Source organism: Haliotis rufescens, unplaced genomic scaffold (assembly GCF_023055435.1).
Source record: "Haliotis rufescens isolate VD_foot unplaced genomic scaffold, xgHalRufe1.0.p SCAF_19, whole genome shotgun sequence".
NCBI lineage: Eukaryota > Metazoa > Mollusca > Gastropoda > Lepetellida > Haliotidae > Haliotis > Haliotis rufescens.
In genome coordinates, this window is record NW_025963879.1 from 25,142,719 (window position 1) to 25,154,183 (window position 11,465).

The 11,465-nt window shown below is 41.0% G+C and overlaps 1 protein-coding gene across 1 annotated transcript in view; it reads right to left on the reverse strand.

Moving 5' to 3' along the window:
* Nucleotides 1–4,856, reverse strand: part of LOC124123129 — a 91,055-nt gene extending 86,199 nt beyond the window's left edge. The window contains exon 1 of the mRNA XM_048399086.1: nt 4,762–4,856. The gene's annotated coding sequence lies outside the window, so the exon portion shown is untranslated. The remainder of the gene's footprint in view (nt 1–4,761) is intronic.
* Between the last annotated feature and the right edge of the window lie 6,609 nt (nt 4,857–11,465).

The following is an 11,465-nucleotide window of genomic DNA, read 5'->3' on the forward strand; positions in this document are numbered from 1 at the left end:
TGTTTACTTTTGATTCATCAGACATTACGTCGAAAAACTGCAATTATTACAAAAACAGTTGTCCGTCAGGAAATAAGACCAACTGTTTGATGTCATGTATCTTTGTAATAAATATGAATTGAAGCATGTGAATTGTACTTTTGTGTTCCGAAGATACTGTGGTTCTCAAATATAATAAAGAATCAAAATGTGATTTCTTTTACCAATAAGGTCCTTTATCTAATGGTCGGTCACATATGCGAACCTATTTTGGCATGTGTAATGAAATTCCTACGAGTCAAAGAAACTAAAGGCTACGTGCACGCACAGCTGACTGAGAGGGTCAGGTCGCACAATGAGAAGGAATCACTGGGACATGTTCAGTAGGTATATTATGAAAGGTACATGCACACATATAAACGTGTTTCAATCCGGGGTAGAATAGGTCTTCAGCAACCCATGCTTGCCGTAAAAGGCGACTATTCTTGTCGTATGAGGCGACTAACGGGATCGGGTAGACTAACATCTAGTCTCTGAAATGAACATATCGTACAGAAAAAACCTGTTGTTCAGTTATCTTAATACAAATATAATAAAAGGGAGCCCAGTGACTCTTCATTTTCAGATACTGCAGTAATCTAGACTTGCCAAACATTATAGACTTGCATGGGCTGTATTTCATATATATTTGCATCAGGGTCTGTAAGACAGACTAGGGATCGGGTGGTCAGGCTATTGACTTGCTTGATGCATGTCATCGTATCCCGATTGCGTGGATCGATGCTCATGATATCAATCACTGCATTGTCTGGCCCAGACTTGATTACTTACAGACCGCCGTCATATAGCTGGAATATTGCAGAGTGCGGCGTTAAAAAACAACAAAAACAAACAAACCGACTGGCCACATGCAGTCAAGTCCTCTCAGCCAGGTGAATAAATTGTCATGTGTTCTTTATCCGTACTCCCAACTTTAAGTTCTTCAACTGAGCAAACATGTGTATATCAGTGACAACCAACTTATACATTATTCACACAAGTGAGATTCCGCGAATGTTTTATAGAAATCTGACGAGCCGTGCTGGGCAAGGGCATTAATAATATATCCCTATAATGGCAGCAGAGCACGCGAGATTTGCACAAATGATTATGGCGTTACGATGTTCCGTAGATAATGCTGACAATAGTAACGATAGTGTTCTCTGTAAATATCTAAACGCTGCAGATATGATCACAACGCTAATTGGTGGAGAGTCATGCTCGCGAGGTGTAATCTACTCTATAGACTTGCACAAGTCTCTAAAGCAATATTTATTACTTTAAATCATAATTTCTAGATTATGTAAATAATAAGAACAAGTTGTACCTATAGGAGACTGAAGTCTTTAGTACTGTCTATATATCTAGACTTGCCTTTTAGGAGGATAGAATTACTACGCATTCGTGGAATTTTCTTTCAGTAGAGCCTAGGAGCAAGGCTATCTACGCCATAGCGCTACCTCTTATTGCGATCCTTCGACACAATGTAACAGTGGGTACATGGAATTAGCCCCGTTGTTGTGTAACCAGTGTGAGTTGGGTCAAGTGTTAAATAAGGTCTTGAAATGAGAAAATATATTGCAAAAATACAATGACAAGGGTCTACTTGGTTTTCGAGGAAGGGGAAGAGAGGAATTTGTGTTGCTGTTCACAGTATGGCGATACTACCATAGAGGACAGCTTTAAGCTGGTTTCACATAATATACCATCATTGAGAATCGAACCCGGTATTTATAACAAGAGACTGCTCCAGCAACGACAGTAACCACATCTGACTGTAACCACATTGTACCCTAACCACATTAGCCTGTTATCACATTGCACTCTCAACACATGTACAAAGCGATCACATGTGCTAAATCGTCATAGCGTTATGGTCGCTTGGTGCACTACGTTGTTGGTTGGTTGTTAAACCCCGCACTCAGGAATATTCCAGCTATATGACGACCGTCTGTAAATAATCGAGTCTGGACCAGACAATGCAGTGACTGATATCATGAGCATCGATCCACGCAATCGGGATACGATGACATGCATCAACCAAGTCATCGAGCCTGACCACCCGATCCCGTTAGCCGCCTTTTACGACAAGTATATCCTCTTACGACAAGCGTGGGTTGCTGAAGACCTATTCTAACCCGGATGTTCACTAGTATGGTGCTATACGTTCACGGTACCCGTGCGATATCATGAGCATCGATCCACGAAATTGGGATACGATGACATGCATCAACCACCTCAGCGAGCCTGACCACGTGCACCCGATCCTGTTAGTCGCCTTTTACGACAATGATAGTCGCCTCTTACGAGAAGCGTGGGTTGCTGAAGACCTATTCTAACCCGGATGTTCCCTAGTATGGTGCTATACGTTCACGGTACCCGTGTTTGTCAACTGGGGATCTGGTGGTTACAGTGGGGCTTGTCTGTCACCGTACCTCTGTGGCACGACTCTCAGCCACTAGTTTAGAGCCGACTTCCAAGCTGCCATGAGTGTAAGCACTGTTGAAGTCAATATATACTAAGGGAACAATGAAATATATAGGGAATTTAGCTTTACTGTCAGTGCATTGAAATAGCGCGCGTATAAATTCAACACATGTCAGAACTAAATGTTGATATGTGTTTGTTTACATTGCTTCCAACGAGTATTTGTGAGGTGAGGTGAAATTGGGTTTAACGTCGCGTCCAAGATTATTGCACTTATATAGCGACGTGCATGCACGTGTGTGCCTGTGGCTGCTTGTACTAGTCCGGACTGATGCTGATTTATAGTGCTAGCTCACTGAGATACCATGCCGCAGTTTAACATGAATACTCCACTCAGACACAGTATACTGACTCCGAGCCGACCAGTCCTTGTTTTAGCCCCTTAATGTCGAGCGCCAGACAGGGTAACAACAAGTACCATCTTTTAACGTCTTTTGGTATGACGCGGCCTGGGATCGAACCCCGGACCTTCCGCTCTCCGGGCGGACGCTCTACCACAAGACCACGGAGGCGGCTGACAAGGGTGTGAACATGACAGCATATCATTTTACTGTGTCTAAAACTAAGTGTACCCTTATTCATTTTCATCAGTATATAACCGAATTTAATTTCAGTTATATATTGAAGAGACGTGTTTATTGTTATTTATCCAACATGTTGAAAATACATAAATTAGAAATCAAATTTAAAAACCTTTGAGTTTTGATTTCTTATTTATGCATTTCGAACACGTTGAATAAATAGCAATAAACGCCAGTGTATTTACCCCGCTTGTATGTTGTCAGTACCATAAACAATGTGATTGATGGTGTTGACATTAAACACGCTCCCTTATCGGACAACTCGTTCTTCACGCACCTATACGGCCACTATAGTCAGGTACTGTTTATTTATTCTGGGTGTGAGACGACTGACAATAGACGTTACTGCTTCCATTTGACGTCGACAAAGAACCTATTGTTTATATTAGCATTCTAAAACCAATAGTACGTGCTTGTCCATTTTGCCATCTATGCTTGTTGTGTTTGATGAAAAAGCCTAAGTCGCAAGTTATATGTTCGTTAAAACACGGGCATAAGTGTATCACATAACACATTTGTAATGTCATGATAAGTATATATAGTGTAAATACATTGAAACTTCGTTAATACGGACGGTCATTTTCACCGTTAATCGACCGGGTTGACGCATTTCCGGATGAGCTATGATGTAATATCCCTCGGGAGATGTGGAAATCGTCCGGAATGCGCAGTGTCCGGATTAACAGAGTCTCAAATGAGTAGTACCGTTTCTTTGACGGAAACATTATAAAGTATTAAACTATATTTCTTTGTTTGTTGCTCAACGCCGCACTCAGCTATATGACGGCGTCTGTAAATATTCGAGTCTGTGCCAGACAATCCAGTGATTGACATCATGAGCATCGATCCACGCAATTGGGATACGATGACATGCATCAACCAAGTCAGCGGGCCTAACCAGCTGATCCCGTTAGTCGCCTCTTACGACAAGCATAGTTGCCTTTTACCCTGAATATAAAGAAATTCTGTATGTATAATCTGTCTCCTTTCTTTCTTTCTTCCCTCTTTATGTATGTGAATAAAATATGAAATAAGCAAAACACCAATGTGTATATATTTTTTACATAAAATATGAAGCTAGTGCAACCATATGCCATTTTAAAATCGTTGCATCTACAGATAATATGGAACGTTCCTACGTCCCCATACATGCCTTAACGTGACGCGACTGCAGGTGCCAGGCTCTGAATGATACCGTGTTGCTATGTAATGCATGTTACACTTGTGTATAAATAAAGAAACATAGACCCTCGTGTTTGCATGATGTAAATATTTATATGAATATGGAGTATTCTGCAGAGCACCGATGTTGACATAGAGCTTACATATATTTATACAAGTTTTCCTTCATTCCAGAAATTACCCCAGGTATTCATTCTCCTGTGCTCATACCACAACTGATATTCTCTAGTTGCAAAATGTTTCGGAATGCGGCTCGCACACCATCACCTCACCTCATACCTGTCTTGTCATCCAGACTGTAGACAAGATAAGCGTTCTTATCCTGCCTTATACTTTTACATATGATATGTATTTGAGATATAATTTTTTGTATTTTAAAAGTATGTATAAATCATTGTAATGAGGTGAGACTATAATAAACTGTCTGTCTTTCAGTCTTACTTCACGAATCAGTTGTCAGGTAAGCGGTCTGGTAATATGAGCAGATATTTACCTGTGCGCGGCGGCATCTCTTTGATCTGCGTGATTACAGGTAGACCTTCTACCAGCGTTCATCTGAAGGGATGAAGCTTTCACCTAGACAGCGCCTTCTCCGTTACCCGAGTCCTGTCTAACTGACATGTTGCAGTGATCTGAATATAGGCTGCATCCACTCTGCCTGCTATCAGCTGTTGTTCGTTGACCTAAATTATTTATTGATGTATTTCAATGTCGATTATCTCAGTCTTCGCTCTGATGATATTCGTGGGCTAGCGCTTAAAAATTATACGCAATGAAGAACAATAGTATTTGAAAATACATATACAAAAAGGAGGCAAACGAATGTACATGTAATTATATAGTCGACGTTAGTACAACATTGGAAGATTTGTTCTAACGTGGGCTCCATTATTTTATACATATACACGTATAACTATATATATATATATATATTAGTTATACCACAATACACACACACACACACACACACACACACACACACACACACAAACACATATATATATATATATATATATATAGTAATAATCAAATAAGTGGAGTAAGATTGAACACAGTTTTAATAGGCTAGCGCTTTCAACTCGAGCGAGTCTCATCAGGCCATAACTGAATAACGGGCATGAAGTGCATATATATAACTATATATAACTATAACTATATATATATATATTACTACTTGTATGTGGTGTGTGTGTGTGTGTGTGTGTGTGTGTGTGTGTGTGTGTGTGTGTGTGTGTGTGTGTGTACTAACTGTGGTATAAATTAATATTATCACGTCATATATACATTATCAGATTTGGGCAAAAAAACACTGTGCTATGAGAGACAATGAAAGGCAAACCGAGGGCCAACCTATTCTAAATTCTGCGCAACAGTATTGTTCTACCTATCAGACGCATTATAAACATTATAAACAAAGAAAGTGTATACTAGTACCCATGTTTGATGGTGGCTGATACTGAAACAAAAAAGATGTGGTTATTCGATGGTGATGTATAATATATGGATGTCACAGTTGTACGTTTGTTATTTTGGGGTCAAATCCAGTTTTCAAGTGCATACTTTCTTTTATAATATGTTGGAAAAATGCAGTGATGCAACACTTAGCACGATTGTGTAAGCCTAGATGACGGTTCATGCAGCGCTTTGAATGAGCTCTCAATGTCTACCTTTAAAAGTTGGAGACAATTACAGTGACATGCTCTTAGTTATGCGTGGAATGTAGTAACGCGTGCTTACCCATTCTCTCAGACGCTCCGCCGGATCTGTAATCAAATATTGAAGAACAAGCACTTCCTATCCAATCAATTAGACACAACGCTTGTGCGGTTTTAATCACACCCTAGCGTGAAGCGTGACCCTGGTGTCTCGTGTTCAACGTCCTTGACGTCTCCATTAGGACTACTCCATGGACATTAAACGTGCACCGCGGCACCAAAGTGCATATTACGGTGCACATCGCGTGCATTGCAGCATGACGAAGCAGGTGCACAGTGCAGCTTGTATCGTGCTTGACAATTGAACAGTACGCCAGGAATGAATACAGGATATTGATAATTGACATTTTTTTAAATCGTTTAAATGATTCAATCAGTGATATTAGCTGAAATGTTTCTCGTGAGATTTGTTATCAATTGTTTATTTGAAATCCGAGAGGTGTCATCCCAGTACAACCGTATTTCATCCGTTCAAGACAAGATTATTGCACTTATATAGCGACATGTACACACGTGTGTGTGTGTGTGTGTGTGTGTGTGTGTGTGTGTGTGAGAGAGAGAGAGAGAGAGAGAGAGAGAGAGAGAGAGAGAGACCATGCCGCAGTTTAACATGAATAACCAATTCAGACACAGTATACTGACTCCGAGCCGACCAGTTCTTGTTTTTAGCCCCTCAATGTCGAGCGCCAGGCAGGGTAACAATAAGTGCCATCATTTAACGTCTTTTGGCATGACGCGGTCGGGGATCGAACCCCGTACCGTCCGCTCTCCGGGCGGATCATCTACCACTAGATCACGGAGGTGGTCAGGCGCGATAGGGGTAATTTAGTGGTTGAAGCGTTCACTCCTCGTGTCGAGGCCCGGGTTCGATTCCCCACCTTGGTACCATGTGTGAAGCCATTTCTGGTGTCCCCTGCTGTGGAATTGTTGGAATATTGCTAAAAGCGGCGTAAAACCATACTCACTCACTCACTGTACTATCTACGTCAAACAATCAGATGATTCCATGGAAACTCGTGTCAGAGAGGCCCCCAGTGGTCTATGGCACTGTCGCAAGAGGCGGTAAGATTGGATCAAGTGGTCAAACTCGGCCATTGCTTGCCCGTCCTCGTACCCGACAACTATAATGCTCATAATATCAACCACCGGTTTGTCTCTCATTGACTCGAATGTTCGGACTGCTATGGCTTCAATATAGCTGACTGGCGTCAGACAAAAACTAGCAAACAATCAAATAATGGTTATGTGTGAGGACATACCTGCAGATAAACATTTCAAATATACTGAAGGAAATAAATAAGGGAAGATACTGCAACATCGTTGTATGGTTACTGCTTTGTTCAATTAAAATTATTCGTTTGAGCAACCTCTGTCATTGGCTGAATAGTATCTCCACGGCCAATCACAATGTACGTTACATTCGTTGTATAAACGTTATATCTCGCCCCACACATGGTTCCCGTTACATCCGTCCAATATTTCTTTCCATTAGTATGTTAGGCGTGGTTGATTATTTACTGATACATGGACATGTAAATGCCTATCAAGGACTTGATTCATGGACAACGGGTAACATGAGGAAGAGGGTTCGGGACAGTTGAATGCAGGTTCTGCGAAGCGCACGTAAAATATTTAACCAGATACACAAAGAGATACACTAAGTGAGTGAGTGAGTTTGGTTTTACGCCGCTTTTAGCAATATTCCAGCAATATCACGGCGGGGGACACCTGAAATGGGCTTCACATATTGTACCCATGTCGGGAATCGAACCCGGGTCTTCGGCGTGACGAGCTAACGCTTTAACCAATAGACTACCCGACCGCCCCAGATACACTAAGAGAACTGATGTAATCACGTTAACATCAACAGAAGTGGCAGATGTGACGTGGCGATAGCATACCAGCAACAGTAACTGTCCCGTGTATCTGTTAAGTGTAACTGTGAAGTGTAACTGTAAAGTGAAACTGTAAAGTGAAATAAAAATGTAATTGTAAAGTGAAATTGTAACATGAAACTGCTAAGTGAAACTAAAATGTAACTGTAAAGTGAAACTGGAAAGTGAAACTAAAATGTAACTGTAAAGTGTAACTGTAAAGTGAAACTAAAATGTAACTGTAAAGTGAAACTGTAAAGTAAAACTATAATGTAACTATAAAGTGAAATATGAAAATGTAACTATAAAGTGAAACTGTAAAATGTAACAAATGTGAAACTGTAAAGTAAACTAAAATGTAACTGTTAAGTGAAAATATTAAAGTAAATTTAAAATGAAACTGTAAAATGTAGCTGTAAAGTGAAACTTGAAAGTTTAATTATTAAGTGAAACTAAAATGTAACCGTAAAGTGAAACTAGAAGGTATGTCGACTGTAGTAGTAGTAGCAGTCAACGGTGTATGTCTGCTTTGGTAGTGGTTAGTGGCCATAGCAGTATCAGTAGCCGCAGTGGGAAGCAGATCAAGTGTTGAGCGATGAGTTTGTGTGGGCTGTGCGAGGCATGACATGCTCGGCAGAATGTAACGCAGGGCATCGACCCAGGCCCGACATGCGGAATATGAAGCAGGTACGTGGGAGAGGTTGTCACCTGTCCAACATCCCCCTCCTCCGTTTTCGGAGCCACAATTCTCCCACCCCCTCCCCCACGAACCCACCTACACACCACATGTCTGTAATGTGACAACAACGAGCGTCAGTCCGTCAGTTCGTCTCGCCTCCCCGCCAAATAACACGACGGTGTGGACACAGGCCACAGGTCAGCGGTCTCGGTGGACCCTGGAGGGGGAGAAGGTAAGGGGAGGGGGGAGAGGCCATGGGGCACCTGTCAGGAACGCTTGTTATGCCACTGGTATCCCCTCTTCCTGTGTGAAGTCGAGGTAAAGTGTGCCTTGACAGTCCGGGACATTAAACTTCACATTTTATACATTGCGGGACGGATACAATCAGAATCATGCTAGAAAACCGTTGAATAAAGGTAGTCATCGATCGCTCTGTTTTACCGCTGCTTAATCCAAGAACGGGGTTTTCAGTATCGTGTTTGTTCAGTGTCACTGTGGTTTTCCTAACAAAAATACTTATTCTTTTGGTAGTTATAACAATGGTACACTGTGCAGAAACACTTTTCAAGAACATATTTCTACAGAAGCAATTAAATGCTTCGTTGTGTTTTATATCTAGTGGGGCGTATATTTGTCTTTGCTTCATTATACAGGAATTCCCATCTGTCTTTTACATTTTCATTTTTATCCCAGGTTAGATTATGCCAAGTAAATAACAGCACTACATGCCAGTCCTTAAACACCCGTATCCACTCCACCCTGACTCTTTTCGCCACATTACATTTCAACTTTCATTATTCAGAACATTGCAGAATAAAGCAGGAATTATACAAATGAAAGATACGAGCTTTAAATAGATTAATAAATGTTATCAAAATAAATATTTGTCAATGCAAAATATATATCAATATTTTCAATTTGAAATAATCCTAGCTAATACTGTGTCAAGTCAAAGAATATCCTCGAATTTTGAAGTGTACAACATCGACCGGATTTAACCAGACCTGTCAAACTTGACAACAGCCCGCTAGTGGAGACCGGTAAACACCACTGTACCAAGCTCCGTACAGGGGCACGTACTGCACATGGTCGAGTTGACGGGATGCAAATGTGTCAATAGTTGGAATGGACATGTACAAGGGACACTCTTCTGTCACGTTCACATTGCCAAAGGCGGGACATACCTAGAAGGCTCTACAATGTACCCCCTTGGTTCTTCTAGACATTCGCCCTTATGAACGAGTGTCTTTGTTTATTGTTTATGTGTGTGTTTAACGCCGCTATATAACGGCGGTCTGTGAATAATCGAGTCTGGACCCGACAATCCAGTGACTGACATCATGAGCATCGTTCGACATTGGAATAGGATGACATGCATCAACCATGTCAGCAAGCCTGACCACCTGATCCCGTTAGTCGCCTTTTACGACTAGCATGGGTTATTGAAGACCAATTCTAACCCGAATCTTCAAAGGTGTTTTTATTATCAGAACCAACAGCGAGATAATTTAAAATACAACCTCAATTGTTTTAAATAGGAATCACCCATTTAAAGACGATCGTTTAGCAAGTACACTGACTATGCCTGACTGAGTTTCAGTGATAATGACTTTGCCTACAAATATACAAATATAATCAAAATGATATATTATGTAAATGCGGTACAATAAGGTTAATTGCTGGTTCATTAAGTTGACGTTTATTCGTAATTAAAAACACTTAGTCACTTACATCAGACAAAGGAAGTAGTTGTTTAATTAACGTAGAAACCGCCTCCAAAAGACGTTAAAATGTGTCTGAGTGGGGTATTCATGTTAAACTGCAGCATGGTATCTCAGTGAGCTAGCACTATAAATCGGCATCAGTCCGGACTAGTACAAGCAGCCACACACACACACACACAAACACACACACACACGTGCATTCACGTCGTTATATAAGTGCAATAATCTTGGACGCGACGTTAAACCCCATTTCACCTCACCTTTGCAGGTAGACCTGTTCCCACGGCATACTCTCCAGGAATCAAGAAACCCACCGAACGCTGACTGTAAAGCTGTAAGAGTTACCTCCCTTTATCCAGTCAACCCTCCATTTTATCACAGGTAAACGCAATGTCAGTGTTAAAAGCTTTATGGATTCGTCGACCCTCACAATAAATACGAAAAATGAAAACCAAAAACGTACAGTCTGTGAAGGTCTACCTTTTGATTCTGCCGAATGCAACCTGACGTGAGGGGGTTGGGTGGGTGGAGGTTTGTTTGTTTTGTTCACAAAAAGCAGAGGAAGGAGTATTTTTACGTAATTGATACACATACTGTGCACGTGCAATATAGATTTACAAACAGTCACATGTGTTACGTTCATCAGGTCATGGGTAACAATATTCATAAATATGTGGACACGATTTATACAAATATGCTATGGTTGCTAGTATAGAGATACGCTTTGAAAGGATGCTTCTACGCGGTAATATTCGGGGGTTCATAAGAAATGAGACGGAAATGATATTTTAATCATTTTCTATTTCTGAAAGATAACCTTTTGGCGATGGATCTTTAGTTGTATTAAACTGTCTGGGCTGGACAGTCAGTTTGAGCTAGGAGAAACCTTACATTTCCTTCACATGTTAAAATAGACAGATATATCTTTTGTACGACTTATAAGAAGAATATACACTGCCAGGTTTACATTTCAATATCCTTGCAGCGTTGTTGGAAAAATAGTCATAAAACAGTTCACATAATAATCATGATAATAGCACACGTGATACCGAAAAACTCGCGTCGACTCGGGTAATTCCGGGAAAAAAGAACGACTGGTTACGGAAAGGGACGAATGCTGAAGCGGAAGGCGATCATTCGCAAGGTGAAGGTTGTTTCACGCTTGAACAGTCTGAGCTACAACATGCCGGACCCAGACTGCTTCC